The sequence below is a fragment of the Magnolia sinica genome, chromosome 2 (assembly GCF_029962835.1).
Source record: "Magnolia sinica isolate HGM2019 chromosome 2, MsV1, whole genome shotgun sequence".
Lineage (NCBI taxonomy): Eukaryota > Viridiplantae > Streptophyta > Magnoliopsida > Magnoliales > Magnoliaceae > Magnolia > Magnolia sinica.
Genome location: NC_080574.1, coordinates 13,566,139 through 13,574,536, shown reverse-complemented (window position 1 = coordinate 13,574,536; position 8,398 = coordinate 13,566,139).

The window sequence follows — 8,398 nt, the reverse complement described above, 5'->3', positions numbered from 1 at the left end:
CAACCATATCAATATATATAGCTGGCTTCATCAGTGTCCTTACCTTGCAATCTCATCACATATCAGCCTCGACGGTTTCCCTTAGTTACTAGTAAAGAAACCTTTACTGGTATTGTAGTCGTCTTTTTAACTTTTATCCATTGGGACACATTGCTCCATCCGAATACATGGACCATATCATGATTTTATGTGAAAAATCAAAGCCTTGTTCCTCTCTCTCTCTCTCTCTCTCTCTCTCTCTCTCTCTCTCTCTCTCCCCTGTAAATGAATGGCATTGTAATTCATGTTATCCAGCACAGGGGTGCCTTCTGCTGGATGGTTTTGGATATTGCACCTGCCACATGGCATATGTACATTGGCTTATTTGTACACTTATGAGCATCACATGCATGCACGCAGGTGGCATACACATATCTCGGTCTAAACCGTGTAAATAGTGGACCCACTGATGGTGCATAATCCCAAAATTAGATTAGCCTGAGGATTGTGTGCTCTAATTAATTGATTTGATTTTATTTTTTGTTGAATCTGCACCTTTGCTAATACACTTTAACCATCCATTTCATGGCCACTAAAAATGACAGTTAAGATCATTCTTTCAATGTGGATTTTGGGTCGTAAACGATCACCAGTGGGGCCCATGATTTGGAGGGTTTTGCTTGGACCTGCCATATACCACTTGCACCGTGGTAGTGTGCATACCGAAGTATGCTTTTCTCTCTTATGATAAAAGGAACGAATCCCATAAAAAAAGCATCTAGAAGTGGGCCCCACTTCAGGGAAAGTGAGCTGGTGGCTTTCGCACTTGGGTGTCTCTAGGATGTTGAAATTTCGATTGTATTGTAGGAGATTTATGATGGAATTCCTTTTGGGTGCGTGCCCAGAATAAGGGCGGAGACATGTTCTTTTTGTAAGGTGGAGATTGCATGCCTTTGGCATCTTAGTACCTATAATAATATATATTGGTTTTGCTAGTCAGATGTTAAACCTTCGTTCATTCATTCATTCATATAATTAATTAGGAACAAGCCATGGTGCACCAATCATGCTACTTCGGTAAACCTTTCATTCATTCATACAATTAGGAGCAAGCCATGGTGCACCAACCATGCTACTTAGGTGGTCTTAAACTTTTGGATCAAAAACATAAAATGAAGAGTCAAAATTGTAAGAAGAAACAAACTAGGTCTAATCATCATCTTGAAACATCCAGTAGATAAATCTTACTTTATATTTTTTATGATTCTAAAATAATACTTCAATTTAATGATTCAACCAAGTAATTTAGGACTCATAAACAACATATGGTTGTAACAAACTGTTCAAAGGATTAGATCATTCACTCAGTGTGACTTTTGCAGCATAGTTGAATGAATAAACAAGGTTGAGGATGGATCAACGGTATGCCATTTAAAAGGTTTGGAGATGTTGTCGGCAAAACTCATCTATTGAAAGAAATGATCCAATGCCCCAGGGAATATAATTTATAGTTTCAAGCGTGAGGTCATGGTTCAAGTATCAATTATAGTGTGAGTGCGCATGTGTGAGCAAAAGATGTTATAGTGCTCCTAGTTGCATCGCATCAATTCACCTGAACAATAAATCAATCAATCCGAACTGTCCATTAAGTGGTCCAAAACACACTCCATGGGCTATGATGCAAAAATCGCACTAATCAAGTGATCCAATCTATCCTTGATTTGGCTTTATTTTTATAGCCATCCATTTTCCAAGCTATGGATGGGATAGTTATCATTACCTAACAAAATTAGTTCTTTAATATCATAAGCAGTCAATGACGGGTAAAGGGATCAAATTGGTTCTTTTTGTGAATGATCTTGACTGTCCATGTTAGATCATGGGAGCGGATTAGGTGAGACCCCGACTCACTGGGCCCACCCTTATGTATGTCTTCCGTATCCACGCCATCCATCCATTTTAGGGTATTATACAAAAAATGAAGCCTATCCAATTATCAGGTGGACCATACCATGGGAAACAATGGGGATTGACCATTAATGGGCTACGAAAGTTTTCGATTAAGCTGATATTTGTTTTTTCCATTCATCCATGCTTATGTTACCTTATCAACAGATTAGATGGCAAATAAACACTACCTAAACATTAAGGCACTCCCTAAGAAGCTTTTAATGGTAGAGATTTCAATCACCACTGTTTTCCATGGTATGGTCTACCTAATAATTGGGTCCCGTTCATTTTTCGGACAATGCCGTAAAATGATATATAAAATAGGATGGACAGCATGGATACAGGATACATACATCAAGGTGGGCCATACGGTAAGACCTGCGCATAAACTCTCACACATACAGCCACACCACATGGCTACTTGATCCCGTGATCTTATTGTTGCCGCTGAAGCAGTGATAATGAAAAGGGCTGCCTAAGTTCCAAAATCCCAATGAACCCAATGATACCTCGTTTGATTTGCTGCTTTTAACTCATCACATGCTCATGTTTAGTCTATAATTATTTTAGCAAAAGATAAATGCTACCAACCGTACACGCCTATAGAGGGGAATCAATGGCCACGAGGCCCTTTTGATCCTGATGGCCCACTAATCCAGATCTTTAAACTCATTTTTAATATATCATGAAATAATATTTATTTTGAAAAATCTGATTCCAACCGTTCAAATTAATGGTTAATATAGATTAGTATTTCCAAGACTTGAAGGAGATGTTTCTTTTCAGGTATTGAAGATCTAACCATCGGATGGTAGATCAGAGCCTATTAAAAAAATATTAGCAACCCCAATTCAAGAGGCAACGAGAAATCATGAGAAAAATCCTAAGAATCCATCTAATCTGAAATAGCATACACATGAAACTCCCATCTTTTTGGATGGGGATTGATAGTCCTCATCTCTGATTTTTTAATTAGGACTGATAAACTGGTGGGCCACCTCATGATGGATGGCCATAGTCCTTTATTCTCACAAGCCATACTATTTTGCTACCCCTAACCAACTTCAATAATCTGCATTGGTGAATGTATTTGGTGATCCAAACCGTTCACCAGAACAAAGGGAGGAGATTGATTAGATGGTCAGGACCATGCAAGAAGTAGCCTACAAACTTCACGAAGTAGACAATCTATAAATTTAGGCAAAAAGAAAAGGCATTATAGACCACTTTTTGCATGGTTCTGACATTCGGTTTCTGCAGGGTCGTATCCATGAGTTGGAAATTCTAATGGACGGCCCAGATCATGTAATGGTTCAAACCTACCAATAATTGAGAAAAAAAGAACCCTGCAATATTACCTCATTAGGGTAGGTGCTTTTAACCGTGTCATATGTTCAGTTCTTTCCTGTGTTTTAGTAAAAGGGATCTTCTACCAACTCCACACATGGGACACTGTTACGGTGATCAGGACCCATCTGTCGGCAGGCCACCGCGTGATGGATACGGATTAGGTACTACACCCGCCTGTTCCGAGCTGGGGATCTGAGGGGCGACCGTGATGTATGACTTTTATCTGTCTTTCACGAGAAGTTCCTGCGCTAGAAACTTAGGTGGGGCCCACCGTGATGTTTGTAAGAAATCCACCCCATCCATTCGTTTTTTTAGATTATTTTAGGACATGGGGCTGAAAACGTCACAGTTGAAATATTCGTAGGGCCGCAGAAGTTTTGAATCAGGATAATATTTGTGTTTTCAGTTCATCTCAGTAGGAATGATGTTACGAACGGTGTGGATAGCATGTAAACGTCACTTTCGTTGACCCTAGAGAGGTTTCAACTGTAGGAATTTCCCTACCTACGTTTCCTTTACTGCAGCCCACTTGAGTATGGATCCATCTCACTTTTGGCATAAGTCCTAAAATGAGCTCACAAAACGGAAGGGCCAGTAGATTTCTCGCACACATTACGGTGGGCCCCAGCTAGGTTTATATTGCGGGAACTTCCAAGTGAAGGCTCGGGCAGAAAATCCACGTCCCATTTTTTCCTATCATTTCATACTATTAGCTCAAAAATAAGGCAGATCCAAGGCTAATAATACCCACCATTGAAACCTTTCGAACGCCCACCTTGTTATTTCTTGTTAGTGATATAGACCCGGAAGAAGGGAAAACACAAATATCCAACTTGTTCATAAAGTGATATAGACCTGAAAGAAGGGTAAATACAAATACCATTTTCATCCAAAATTTATGTACTCGTTGGGCTTTGCAATTTATGATGTTTTCTTAAAGGCCCATTTAGCTGGTCGGATTGGAAGGGATTGGATGCTATTGGAAGGGATTGGAAGTTAAATCCCAGGATTGGCCGGGCGTGCTAAATAAACTGGGTGATCTGATCTCTAATCCCACCGCCCAAACAGACCCTTAAATCCCATCCAATCCACCCTAATCCGTTCAAATTTGCCCAGGACGTGTTTGGTTCAAGGGATTAGAAGGGATGGGAAGGTTTAATCCCGGGATTGGCCCGACAATCCACTGACAACACCATCATTACCTAGAAATCTATGCCATCCACCCTAATACCATTCAATCCTTCCAATCCACCCGACCAAACGGGCCCTAAGAGACCTTAAATGAACGGTTCTTATTTTTCCAATACGCGGGCAGAAGCAGCGAGGGTGGTGAAATCCGTGAGTGTGTGGCCGTGTGTGTGCGTTGTGATCTAAAACTTATGTGATCTTTAAGAATTTTTCAATGGAGGTATTTAATCTCGACTGTGTGGCCCACTTGAATCATGGATCTACTTTATTTTTAAACTCATAATCTACAATGATATGTAAAAATGGATGGACGGTATGGATTAAATCTATACGTCCAATTGGCCCCTCGAGCCCCAGCCTGTTCCGAGCTCTGAACAGGTGGGGTAGTACCTAATCCGCGTTCCCGCATGATGGTCCATACCCATTACTCCAAACAGCCAGACAATCATAACCATTCATTAGATAAGGTTCCGTTGGTCAGTTTCTACTTTTTACGCTGTTGTCCTGTTGGGATCGTATAATTTTGGGCCATCACATATATAAACGGTGGGCCCATCATTTCAATGGTCTCGATTAACGGTTGCTTTCCGGTCTTTACTTTTTTGTGTGTGAGCGTGAATGTTGAAAAGAGAAACGCGCAGTTGGAAACGTGCGCATGGTAAAAGGAGCGCACACGCAAAAAGGTCTCCCTTTCTCTTTAGCAGTGGGAATCAAAAGGCAATTTGGATTGGGACTTGAAACGTGCGTTTCCAAACTTACTAGAAAAGAAGAAAACTTTCTTAACGTGGTATTTCATACACATAAATCCCTAAGTTGTACACCTGGCTTACATGTAACTCGAATCAAACCGTTCAGATAATGAGCCAATGGATGGTTAAAATATTCAATGGTTTGGATGCAACAGACAAATGTCAGTTAATCAGGATCTATTATCGTCTAACCAACACGATATTAGGGTTGTGAAATATACACAATTGGACCCCTAGTATGGACGGTTTAATTTAAGTCACATTATGCCACGTGTAAAATTTTCAGTGCATATGTCAAGTAATTGAAACTAAACTGTCCAAATTATGTTCCCAGCTTAGACCTATGGTGGAAAATTGGTGGACAGTCATCATACGGTTAAAATGAAAAACATCAAATGACCCCACGTCAACATACAAGTGTTCAAGAATAAGAGGATAGGATTCTTCAACCAATCTATTTTTGGGACTGTGACTCAGCGAAAGCACGATTCAACAAATTCGTCCATTAATATGACCTGCCAGAGTATCAAGTAGATCCTCCCGACTTAGAAAGCTGGGATAATCGATGCGGCTTAAAACAGCATAGAGTATTCGCGAAAGATGAAAAGCTTTTGGTCAATGCAATGGTTCATATCTCTACTCGAATACTGAAAACATTAAAAAATATATATAAATCTTTTAGGGCCCGTTTGGCCGGGTGGATTGGAAGGGATTGAATGGTAATAGGGTGGATGGCCTGGACTTCTAGCTGATAACATGGACCAATCACAATGCAGGAAAGCAGGAATTGCATGTTTGTGGCAATCAGAGAATTTGGATTAAAAAAATAAAAAATAAAAAATAAAAACAATAAAAAATTGAACGGGTCATGAACCAAGGATTACACCATATTGAAGCCCTGTAATTGACCAACCTTGATGGACGGTTGAAATGATGCTCAGTCCACGGGTGGATGATTATTGGTAGGAGGTTAGAATAGTTCATTCGAGGGTTATCTAAGAGTAGGGGCCACGATTTGGACGGTTTTGTTTGAATTAGGATCATGCCATACTCTATCAGCGTATTGTTAATGTCCTTTGATATACGCGGACACACCATCTTGAAACAGCTCGGGCTTTTAGAGTAATTGGTGTTTGACAAAGTATTGCCTGGTATGTTCCTTTTAGAGATTTGAGCCCAACAAGAAAATGGGCCGATCCCAGACTCAGGTATGTATAAAGGACCATGCATTATGGAAAAACCTAACACGAGTGGGTTATGCACTTTGTTAGCGGGCTGGGCTAGGCTGGTCTGGTCATGGGTCCATGTCTGTCTGGGTTTCGTGGCTGGGTTGGCCATTCCTGAGAGCCCAGCTCAGCTCATTATCCCCCCTGGAATCAACTTTTATTTTTATTTTTTTTCAAATTTTCTGCTGAGAAGAAATTGGTTTTCTCTAGAATTATTTATCATGAGAAATTGTTATAATCTAGAATTATGTCTAGAAATAATCTCTCTCTCTCTCTCTCTCTCTCTCTCTCTCACATTGTTATTGTTAGTAGAAAAATTGTGAGACCACATGAGAATGGATGGTCCAAATTACTAGGTTTGGACCCACAAGATGGATTGTCTAGTTCATGGATAAAATTTCTTGTCATAATGATTTGGACATGTTTGAGATCCTCATCAGATCAAAGTGATTCTCAAGAGAATGAGGAATCAACCACATGATTAACAATCGCGATCCCTGATTAGATACTTTTCATGACTGATGGCACTTCCTATGGATGGTTTTGATGTAGCACACTCTAACACATTCAAACATGTGGGAGAGATGGTAACATAGCCAAATGGATACTTTTAAGGAATCTTTTGATTCCACTAATTTTGAAGCCATTAGATTTCAGAGACATCCTCTCAACCTCCAATCTACTATCCCATCCTCTGGTCTTGTCGACCAACACCATGTATGAAGACCCACTAACCTCACAAAAATAAATAAGAACGCTTTGAACATATTAATATACTCGGGTTCTTTCTTCCTCATCACCCACCAATGACTGTCTTAGATACTGTATCATACACTTCATTCAAATTTATAAAAGTCAGGACTAAATTCTAATGGAAATGGCATGATTCCCCCAACACCACTAATTTACAAGAGGGAGTGTTGGATGCCATTTGTCAAACTTATGATCAAATTGTTGTGGGTGGGGGCCGCATTCTAACAACCAGACTTTGATCCAATGGCCGAGAATTCCGAGTGCGGCTGGCTGTTCAGTTGTATCAGACGCAGGGGAGGATGCATTGTCTGGTGCTTGTTCAAGCTCTGTTTTTGTATGGGAGCTGTCTTGTCTTGGTCTTCACGATAGATAGGCGTCGCCCATTCCTTTTTGTTGGGCCTGCCCGAATGGTTGCATTGCTCTCCCAATATCAATCTTTTTAAGTTATAGCCTGCAAAAGTGGAAGCAGCTGCGTTTTTTGGCCCGGGCTCAAGCTGGGATACTTAAGATAATCAGAGATGCTATGTCCTATGTTCTTCATGTGGGCAGGCTTGTGTTGGCTTTGTGGTGTTATGGCTGCAAGTGATCCATATAGCACTGTTTTGTGATTTGTATTTTGTGTTCATGGTGGCTGTCTGTCCCTTTTAAATATGTAGTTCTGTTTGTTTAGGTTTAGCTATTCATTAGGTGAGGCTTGTTTCATTTTGTGGCACCCACCTGAATGATTGTTTTTTTTGTTTGCCCAATCAACCAAATTGCAGGTGTTGTGCTCCCACCATTCTAGAAAAGAAAAGGATCATTGTCAAATGATAACAAAAATATGAATCTTGTATCTATATTGATGGTCCACAAGGTACGACGAGGGTGTGTTACAGTGACAATGCTTGGTAGAATACTAGTTTTAACTAAGAATATTCAAAATGGGATGTTTAATAGAAGATATTGAAAACCCCTTCTACATGATGTCAACCTCAGCAGTATCATACACCTAATAACTCCCACCTGTACGCCTCAATTACCATGATGGAAGTGGCACACATTAAGAGACCTTTATCATTGGAGAGAAATATGCAGCTGAATGAATACACACGTACTGAAATCTCAAACATCCAACCAGACCTCTGGTAAATACAAACTGAAGCTGTAGGGAAGTTGCCACTACAAAAGAAAGCATGTGTGTGTGTGTGTGTGTGTGTGTGTGTG